Source organism: Alexandromys fortis, unplaced genomic scaffold, assembly GCF_014885135.2.
Source record: "Alexandromys fortis isolate MF-2015 unplaced genomic scaffold, M_Fortis_MF-2015_v1.1 scaffold_44, whole genome shotgun sequence".
Lineage (NCBI taxonomy): Eukaryota > Metazoa > Chordata > Mammalia > Rodentia > Cricetidae > Alexandromys > Alexandromys fortis.
Genome location: NW_026067921.1, coordinates 2,684,883 through 2,695,601, shown reverse-complemented (window position 1 = coordinate 2,695,601; position 10,719 = coordinate 2,684,883). Strand labels below are relative to the sequence as shown.

The 10,719-nt window shown below is 51.4% G+C and overlaps 1 protein-coding gene across 5 annotated transcripts in view; it reads left to right on the top strand.

Moving 5' to 3' along the window:
* Positions 1–10,719, top strand: part of Trak1 (trafficking kinesin protein 1) — a 115,755-nt gene that overhangs the window by 39,425 nt on the left and 65,611 nt on the right. For all 5 annotated transcript variants that reach the window (XM_050141716.1, XM_050141714.1, XM_050141713.1 and 2 more), the window contains exon 2: positions 1,423–1,617. The gene's annotated coding sequence lies outside the window, so the exon portion shown is untranslated. The remainder of the gene's footprint in view (positions 1–1,422; positions 1,618–10,719) is intronic.

Sequence of the window (10,719 nt, the reverse complement as noted above, 5' to 3'; positions counted from 1 at the left end):
GGAGCTGTGGGGCCCAGGGACGAGTCGAGGACACCTGTGTGAAAGAGTGCCTTCCCGTAGCCATATGAGTTGTGTGCTGCAGCCCTCAGAAGATAGCATCGCCAACAGAGCCACAGTTCTGACAAGGCGCTGTGGGGCCCAGGGACGAGTCGAGGACACCTGTGTGAAAGAGTGCCTTCCCGTAGCCATATGAGTTGTGTGCTGCAGCCCTCAGAAGATAGCATCGCCAACAGAGCCACAGTTCTGACAAGGCGCTGTGGATGTAGGACGGAGTTATGCTCCAGCTGTGCCTGGGAGGAGCCATGGGAGGGAGCATAGCACAGCTGTAGTGAGCACAGCACTGTGATGGTTGTGCTCGCCTGTGTCTCCTGGGCCTCTGTTATTCAGGACGTAGACGGGCGGGCGGGTGGGTGGATGGGTGGATGGGTGGGTGGATGGATCAGTAAGTCTCTGCCAGGCATGGTGGCGCACGCCTTTAATCCCAGCACTCAGGAGGCAGAGCCAGGCAGATTCCTGAGAGTTTGAGGCCAGCCTGGTCTACAGAGTGAGTTCCAGGACAACCAGAGCTACACAGAGAAACCCTGTCTCAAAATCAAGACAAAACAAAAATACTAGTTTTTGTTGACTCATAATAAATATGAATGTTTATGGGCACAGTGTCACAGTTTAGTATATGCATGTAGTATACAGTGGTCCAGCCACACTGTTGGTTTATCCATCATTTTAAATATGCGCCTTTTATTTCATGGTATTGGGATCCTTCAAAATTCTCTTTACTGGTTATTTGGAAATGTACACTTAGTGGCTGTCAGTCACAGTCACCATATGTACTGGACAGTTTTCTGTCTACTCGACACAAGCTAAAGTCATCTGAGAGGAGGGAACCTCGATTAGGAAAATGCCTCCATAGATCAAGCTGTAGGCAGGCCTGTAGAGCATTTCCTTTAGTGATTGGTGGGAGGGAGCATCCACTGTAGGTGGGGTCATTCCTGGTCAGGCGGTCTTGAGTTCTACAGAAAGCAGGCTGAGCAAAGCACGGGAAGGAATTCAGTAAGCATCGCCCCTCCATGGCTTCTGCATCAGCTCCCGCCCTCAGGTTCCTGCCCTGCATGAGTTCCTGCCTCACTGCTTTTGATGACGAACTGTGTTGTGGGACTGTGAGGGACACGAACCCTGTCCTCCCCAGGCTGCTTTGGTCGTGGTGTTTCATCCCAGCAACAGTCGTCCTGACTAGGACACTGTACTCGGCTGTACCATGTTCTAAGCTACGCTCAGTATCTGCCCGCACCCCCATGCCCTTTAGACATCTCCACCTCAGCCATCCTAGCCTTGAGAGTAGATTTCAAATTAGAAAAGACCCCTGTGTGTCCTTGCCTGGGTTCTGCATGCCGCCACGCTTATCCTCCGTCTTCCTCTCTCTAGATGTGTGCAACAGCACCAACCTGCCCGAGGTCGAGATCATCAGCCTGCTGGAAGAGCAGCTGCCCCATTACAAGCTGAGAGCCGACACCATCTACGGTTACGACCACGATGACTGGCTGCACACACCGCTCATTTCCCCAGACGCCAGCATCGACCTCACAACCGAGCAGATTGAAGAGACCCTGAAATACTTCCGTAAGTAGCCGGCGCCTCTGTGGGCACAGCAGTGTGATGGCTCATTCTTCCTTGCCGGGGCCCCAGGTCAGGTCTGCCATGAGTCAGTGGAAGGGTGGCCGAGGGGGCCTTAGGAGTGGCTTAGCCACGCTAAGGGTCTTCTTGTTCAGGATGAGTAGTGGGGACCGAACATTTTCGTTTGTCCATACAGAATAACAAAACTATTCTCATCTCCCTTTTCTGTTATTTATTGTGCATTATTTTATGTGTGTGTTTGCCTGCCTCTCAGTATGTGCATCATGCTGCATGCAGTGCCTGAGAAGGCCAGAAGAGGGCGATGGAGGCTCTAGAACTGGAGTTACAGATGATTGTGAGCCACCTTGTGGGTGCTAGGAATTGAACCTGGGTCCTCTATAAGAGGAGTTAATGCTCTTAACTGCTGAGCCCTCTCTCCAGTCCCATCATTTTCCCTTTATAAACTCTGTTTAACAACAATGTCACAAGGAAATCTAGACAGCTTCCCTCCATGTAGGCATAGGAAGACTTGAGCCAAGATCAGCTAAACTGGAATTACAGGAGTCAAAACATTGCAGCTTAAAGATACGCCACTGGGTGGCAGAGTTGCTACCTGGATGACCTTACACTAAAGGAGGAGGCCTCAGGAAGAGAGGGATGGGGAGAGGGAGGGAAGGAGGGAGGGAGGGAACACAGTGTGATGACACGGTACTGCTGATGGAGGGTAATGATTATAAAGTTAATGTTTAACATTATTAATGCTTATTTGAGCAACAGCAGCTTTTCATTCCTTCTTCCTCTCTCCTCCTCCTCTTACTCCAGGGTCTTGTACATGTAGGCACTAAGCAAGTTCTCTGCCAGTTCGCAGTGCTCCTAGTCCTTTTCAGAGGCACACAGAGTCTCGCTAGGTAGCCCAAGATATCCTGGAATTTCCTATGTAGTCTAGGCTTGCCTGAAACTCGTGGTGATCCTCCTGCCCCTGCCTCCCAAATGCCGAGAGCATAGGCGGGCACCACCACACCAGCCAGTGAATGCCACTTTATTTTTCCCACAGTAAGATGAATCCAGAGCCTCTGCCACTGAGCGCTCTCCCCTCCATCCCTGTAGTTCCGTCTGTAGAAACTCACATGTCCTGGGTCTGGAGAGATGGCCGAGCAGTTAGGAGAAACCTGCTCTTCTAGGAGACCAGAGCTCAGTTCCCAGCCCTGATGTTGGGGAGCTCACATCCGTCTGTAACTCCAGCTCCAGAAAACCCGATACTCTTCCGGCGTATGTGAACACAGTACTCATCCACATGTCTACACACAGATACACACAGATGCACACGTGTGTCATTTACATATCATGGCGCTCATCCCCATGTCTACACAGGTCTACACACAGATGCACACGTGTGTCATTTACATATCATGGCGCTCATCCCCATGTCTACACACAGATGCACACGTGTGTCATTTACATATCATGGCGCTCATCCCCATGTCTACACAGGTCTACACACAGATGCACACGTGTGTCATTTACATATCATGGCGCTCATCCCCATGTCTACACACAGATGCACACGTGTGTCATTTACATATCATGACACTCATCCCCATGTCTACACAGGTCTACACACAGATACACACGTGTGTCATTTACATATCATGGCGCTCATCCCCATGTCTACACAGGTCTACGCACAGATGCACACGTGTGTCATTTACACATCTGTTTACTTCTCATTTGTATACCCCATATGTCATCATGCTACCCCCTTTTAAGGACGTGGCAGTCCTGCCTCCCTGGTGGTAATGTCACTGAGAGCAGCTTGTGGCACATCGCTGAGCTTCCTGCAGTTACTTGTCTCTAGCAGAGCCTCTGCTTCAGGGTGTGTGCAGGACTACTCTCGGGTTCTTCTGTTGGATGCTAATGGGAAAGAGGTTATGTTTGCATTGACCTGTGCGCTTATCCTGGGTGCAGCCCACACAGTGTCTTTTGAACATTGCTGATAACCGGTGTCAGTGAGAACAGAAATGGACTACTCCCAGCCTGGAGTGTCCCACGTGCCTCACAGTGGGTCAGACTCTTTAGCCAGGGCACCACACCAGCAGGGAATGTGGATTGTGCGCAGGAAGCCAGGTCTCTTCCCTTCAACGTTCTGTATGTTTTTCTCTACTGTAGAAGTCCACAGTATAATTTGAGAAAGTCTGTGGTATGACTGGCTCTTCTGTCAGAGCCTTGCCGCTGTCTGCCATGGGAGGCTCCTGGTCCCTCCTCACACGCATTGATTGGCCATGGCCATGCGCAGTGTTCATTCATTGCAGCACCAGACCATGTCATAGGACTGACTGGCTGCATCCTATGGAACATCTACAGGCAGCCAAGGTTGCTTCCATTGAGCAGCGCACAGTTCTGAAGGCCTTTTTATCAGGAGACTCGAATAGTGGACTCAAAGTACGTTCTTGTTTGTTCTCAGTTATATGTGTGAGAAACCATATTAGAGTCACCAGGAACTGCAGTGCATGAGACTGCTGGAGGAGCTGAATGGGCACCGAGCAGATCTTAAAGCTGTTATGGTGGGGTGTGTCCAAGTCTTGTTGATTAGTTCTTCTTGTGGAGTCTCTGCTAGATGGCTGTTTGTTAAGATCTGGAGAGACGGCTCAGCACTTACTTTTCTTGCAGAGGACCTGAGTTCAGTCCCCAGCACCCACATTGGCTCCATAGGATGGGTGCTCTCTTCTGGACTCTGTAGGCACCGCTCTCACATGTGCATATACCCACAAGTGCACAAACACATGTAAATTAAAATAAAAAAAATCCTTTTCTAAAAAGTATCTTAATTGAACAGCCAGGCATTGACTTTGAAATGCAAGACTTAAACTGAAGCCAGATGATCTGTAACAAGAATTTAGGGTTTTGTGGATTTAGTTATTTCTGTTAACTGAAATGTAGCATTATCCTCCATAGTCAGACTGGCAGACAAAGCAGTGTGTCAGCAGCAGGATCTGCAACCTCGTTACCAGTGGAGGTCAGAGATGCTGTGTGCTGCGCAGCAGTGGGCAGACGCTGAAATACTCTGCCCGTCAGTGAGTTCGGGTGTTGGGTATCGGTCCCAGCGCAGTGGACCGCATTATTTAATGTGTTTCTTAGGCAGTTCTTGTGCCATGGCTTTGGCTGTCTTTGTGTTTTAGTAACTGTGCAGACACAGCTGTTTCCCTTTGCACAAACACCCTGCTCTGTCTGGTGTTTCAGTTTTTTATTTATTTATTTGTTTATTCTCTAGGCAGGGCTTCACTATGTAACCTGGCGGCTCCAGAACTCAAAGATCTGCTTGACTCTGCCCCCTGAGTCCTGGGGTTAAAGGCATGAACCACCATACCTGGCCCTGCTTTTGTGTGTGTGTGTGTGGTATCTTACATTCATATGTGTATGTACATACATGTATGTGCATGTAGAGGCCAGAGATTAGTGTTGTCTTTGTCTATCCATCTCAAACAAACGTTTGTTTGGGTCTTTGCTGTTACTGAGATAGGGTCTCACTATGTGTGGTGGTTTGGATGAAAATGGCCCCATAGGCTCATAGGGAGGGCACTATTAGGATGGTGGCCTTTTTGGAGTAGGTGTGGTCTTGTTAGAGGAAGGAGTGCCCCTGGGGGTGGGCTTTGAGGTCTCACTGTTTCGTCCTGCTGTCTGTGGATCCAGATGTAGAACTCTTAGCTACTCTCCAGCTCTATGTCTGCCTGTGTGCCACCATGCTTCCTGCCGGGATGATAATGGACTGACTTCTGACCTGTACGCCAGCCCCAATGAAATGTTTTTCTTTATAGGAGTTGCTGTGGTCATAGTGTCTCTTCACAGCAATAGAAATTCTAACTAAGACACTGTGTCCCAGGCTGTCCTGGAACTCAATGAGATTCACCTGCCTCTGCCTCCAAAGCGCTGGGATTAAATGCATGCCCAGCCTGCCTTGTATTTTGGGCTCTCTCATGGCCCTTGGAGATCGCCAAGTCAGCTTGACATCATCTGGTCAGGGGGCCGCTGAGCTCCTCCTCTCTCCTCTTTCACAGAGCTGGCATTGTAAGTACATGCCAACATGCCCAGATCACTCAGGCTTCCTGTTTGCACAGCAGGTACTGTATCGACCGAGTCTTCATCCTGGCCCTGTTTGGGTTTTGTGTGTCTGTTTACACATCTGTAACCTAGGCGATACCACTCAGCACAGTGAGTCACAGTGTCAGGCCACTTGTGTGCTGGCTGAGGAGCCGGTGTCCTCTGGTTCCCTCCTAGGTTCCCTGTGTAGGTGGCACTGTGTAGGGTGGTGTCGTCTCTTGCCGTGGAGTTGAGGGTGCAGGGCTCCCTAAGGTGAGAAACCAGAAGTGGGTAGTTACATCTTACTGTATGACCAGGGTAGATTCTTCCTGGCTGTTGTGTTCAGGGTTAGAGTCCGCCCCCTCCTGCTGATGAGAGGGAAGTTTCTCCTCCTTCCCTGGTGGCGACCTCCAGCACTTCCCCAGCTAACTCCTGATGAAAATGAGAAATCAGAGAATAACAACTGCTTACAAAGCACTTGCCCACGAGTATGGGGCATGTGACGTCAGATGGCTGAGCAGGAAGTAAGAATGGCCCATGCTTAGCACTTCCTGTGTGCCGGGCCTTCTCACCCTCACTCCTGCTGTTCCTTATTCCATAGCTGAGAATCCTGGGGACCAGAGACACTAGGACGCTTTCCCAAAGAGACACAGCAAATATCAGTCACCTGGTCATGTCCTGCTCGTTCTCAGAGCAGCCGAATGGGGAGGGAAACTCAAGGTTAACGCTCACCTGGCAAAAGACAAAAGACAGAGCTTCATTCCCCCAGACCTTGGTGTCAGGATAGGTTAAAACACGTTTATTTATAAATCATTCATTCAACAGAATTCGTTTTCCATGGCTATGGTCACATAGCATGTGATATGTAGCTGGACATGGCTTCAAGTCCTTGCTCTGTGATGTGCTGCTGCCCGTGTGGTCTGATGGTGTCCTGTGTGCAGTAGACCAATCAAGAGCCGCTCAGCAGGCACCAGGCAGAAAGGTCACCATGTTTCTTGTTAGGTGGACATGCTCCAGTGGTCGCTTCCCCCGGCCTCTTAGGTTAGCACACATTGATCCAAGAAGGAATTCTCTGTGTCACACCTGGGGTCTGCTAACCACCCCGCCTCCGAGGTGACCTGGACAAGAGCAGATTCCCAAACAAACAGGTTTCAGAGTGTCTGTTTGCTTTCTCTGGAAGTAATCCTACTGGCGAGTATGTTCCGGGTAGGGCAGGCCTGGCGGTCCTTCCAGTGCTGAGCTCCTGCTGAGGTTTCATTGGCGAAGGAGGTGGACACATCTCTGCTGTTTTGATCTTCTCCATGTCCTCAACTAGGACTGTGGAAAGCGCAGGTTCAAGGTGGGGGTGGCGAGAACAGTGGCCGCCTCTCTGGGACTTATTCTTTCCCCTGTGTGGGGGACCTGCTCTGACGACCTGACTGCACCGCCGTGATCTTCCAGTAGAGAGCGCTTTGGCGCAGGCCCCAAGCTTCGGCTGTCCCGACAGGCTGGGGGCAGCAGCTGGCCCTGGGCTGGCTGGATGAGGGAACGCAGGTCTGCTATGCTTGCAGGGCCCTCTTCACAGACGCGGAACCTCACCTCAAGAGAGCTCTTACTGGGTAGGGCACCAGGGTGCTGATTAAATCTGAAGAGCCTTCTTCAAAGAGTTCCCACTGGGAGTTTAATCTATTGTGCAATTAAATTGTTTGCAGTGGTGGCTCCTCCCCCTCCTTCACCTCCTGTTTTCAGTCCCCCTCCATCTCCTCTTCCTCCTTCCCCTTCCTCCCCATGCTCCTCCTCCTTCTCCTTTTTCTCAACCTCTCCTCGCACACCTGCTCTGCCTCTTCAGAGCCTTGCTACTCTTTGAACCCACCCTAGCCCATGCTGGCCTTGAACTCAGTGTCCCCTGAGCTGGGACTCCAGGCCTGTGCACCACACCTGCCACACACGTGCACCTGAGCTGGGACTCCAAACGTGTGCACCACACCTGCCACACACGTGCACCTGAGCTGGGACTCCAAACGTGTGCACCACACCTGCCACACACGTGCACCTGAGCTGGGACTCCAAACGTGTGCACCACACCTGCCACACACGTGCACCTGAGCTGGGACTCCAAGCGTGTGCACCACACCTGCACACATGTGCACCTGAGCTGGGACTCCAGGCCTGTGCACCACACCTGCACATACGTGCACCTGAGCTGGGAATCCAGGCGTGTGCACCACACCTGCACACATGTGCATGTCATATTTAGACTTTGCAGTTTCCCTGGCAGGCTCTTCTCATCCTTTTTCAAAACTGAATATGAGTTATTATTTAAGTTTGCTTTAAGTTAGCACTTAATAAACTCTAGGGTCTCCTCCTCCTCTCCCTCCTCCTCCTCCTCCCCCTCCACCACCATTAGATCCTCTAACGTCTAGATATCAGGCCTAACAGTAATGTATATATGAGCAGTTTGCTCCCCCAAGCACCAAATTTGGAGTTTTCAGAAGTCTGAATATACCCCAAGATTCTTATGAGGTGTCTGAGTCAGGAAATCTTCACTTTACCGTTGTTGGTACAGGTGACCATTACCCAGGAAGGGGTGTTTACAGGGGGGAGTGTGACCGGTCATTTCAGGATGTATGTGGGTACAGCTAGCCAAGAATGCATGTACACACGAGTGTGTACTCACATGTGCATGTACACACACACCTTTGGGGGTGGTGGTCAGTGAAGAGGCTGATCTCACTGAGGCTAGCTGGACAGGAAGGAAGGACAGACAAGAAGGTAGGGGAGAGCGTATTGAGGATTGAAAGGGAATCAGTTGCCAAGGGATTTGCCAAAATGCACCATGACAGTATCTTCCTGAATATCCTTGACTTCCCCCTTGTGAGCAGAGCACTTTTTCTGCCATTTTGCTTATGGGTGATGGCCTGGCGGGGGTGGGGTGGGGCGTCCAGGATCTGTGCCTTCCATTTTGCAAACCTCCTCCCATTAGCAAGGCCTCTCCCCTGGGCCCACATTCCTCCATATTAGCTGGCTCAGATGTCAGTGGGAATGGAAGGTGGGGCAGTGTGGACCCGCCACCCTTACAGTCCTCACGGCAGCCACCCAGCTGTGGACCCGCCACCCTACAGTCCTCACGGCAGCCACCCAGCTGTGGACTCGCCACCCTACAGTCCTCACGGCAGCCACACAGCTGTGGGCCTGGGCACCGGTGCTGGAAGAATTATTATTATCAGGGAGGTGACTGAAAGCTGCTACACGTGAAGATGCCCGACTGTCCTCGGACTCCTGGCCATAGCACTGGAGAACGGGTTGCCCACACTCATGTCCCCATGTCTGTCATCTGATCAAACCAGGTTCCAGCAATGCGTCTTTCTCTCAAGAACAACATGGTTGGCAAGCTGTTCTGTGCAGATGGCTTTCTTGTGCTAATTCTGCAAGTTGGAGACAGCGGCTCCAGCTTGGGCAGGAAAGCGACGTGACAGCTCAGCCCTCACTGCCACTCTTCCAGGCTCCCGTTGTTCAGCAGGGTTTGGGGTCTCTTGAGCCTGTGGCTTGTGTGTGTGTTGAAGTGATGGCAACAGCTGTGAGCTGCACTGGCCACGGGGGTGAGATTCCTCCCCAGACCTTCTGTGCTGGCAGACGGTTTGCTCAGACCCGCTTAGACTTCTTACTGCTGCCAAGACACGTTCTCTTTCCTACCTCTCCAGCGAGGGGTTGGTGCTAATGACAGCTGCTCAGAGACCCAGGCTCTGTGTTTTGCCTTTCTCTCTACTTGCAGGTGTTTCTATGAATGGCTGCTCCACCCCTGCCTTCCCTGGTGTCGGTGGGGTGGCCTGTGCCTGGAGTAAGAAGGAGCGGTTGGCAGCAAGCTGATCCCTGCAGCCCGCCTTCTGCCATGATGGCTCTCTGGCTGGCAGTGACATTCAGCACTGAGGATTGGAGAGAGCTGGACCATTGTGCTGAGCCACGGCGAGCCCTCTCTCTTCTGCCTCCAGCCTCCGGACTCCAGCTGGGTGGGGCAAAGGTGGTCATGCTGTCTAAGGAACGGAAGGTCTAGAGCCTGGGAATGCGCTTCAGAGAGGACGCGGGGTCCTGACAAGAACTTGGATTTAAGCATGTCCTCCAAGTATCATTCTTCGCTTGGCAACTCGTGTTTTCTCTTTTCCAGTACGATTTTCTCTCTCTCTCTCTCTCTCTCTGTTTACATGTGCGTGTATATACGTGTTTACATTTGTGTTGCATCACCTGTGGGTATTGGGGAGGCTAAGAAGACAACTTTAGCCATCTTTCCTCAGACTCTGTTCATGGTTTTTGTTTGGGACAGGATCTCTCATTGGCCTGGAACTCACCAAGTATACTAGGCTTATATATATACTCACCAAATATACTAGGCCAGTGAGTCTCAGGATCTGCCTGTATCCTTTCCCCAGGACTAGGCCACCATACCTGGCTTTAAAAGCATTGTTTCATGTGTTTGGGTGTTTACCTGCATGTATGTCTGTGCACCATGTGACTACTTGGTGCCCTTGGAGGCCAACAGAGGTCATCAGATCCCCTGAAATTGGAGTCACAGACATTTGTGAGCCACCATCTGAATGCAAGGAGTTGAAACCAGATCCTCTGGGAGCCTCTGGCCAGCCCACACACCCTGCTTTTTAAACAGAGATTCTGGGGATCAAGTTCAGGTCCTCACTTTAAAAGCTGAGTTACCACCCAGCCCATTTCCCAGTCTTTACGGCTGATAAAGATGTTGCCATCCCCCAGTAGCCGCATTAGCTCTCTAGCGCTGGGACGGATGGCCGCTTAGCTGGTGACGTGCGGTCACTTCCGGTTCTGATGGCCGCTTAGCTGGTGACGTGTGGTCACTTCCGGTTCTGATGGCCACTTAGCTGGTGACGTGCGGTCACTTCCGGTTCTGATGGCCGCTTAGCTGGTGACGTGCGGTCACTTTTGGTTCTGAAGGTCAGGAGCCAGAGTCCAGGGGGCTGTGATCACTCTTTCACCCTGGCCTTGGAGACCTTGCTCTGGTCCGTCCTGTGACTTCTTACTTTCTCTTTGAAG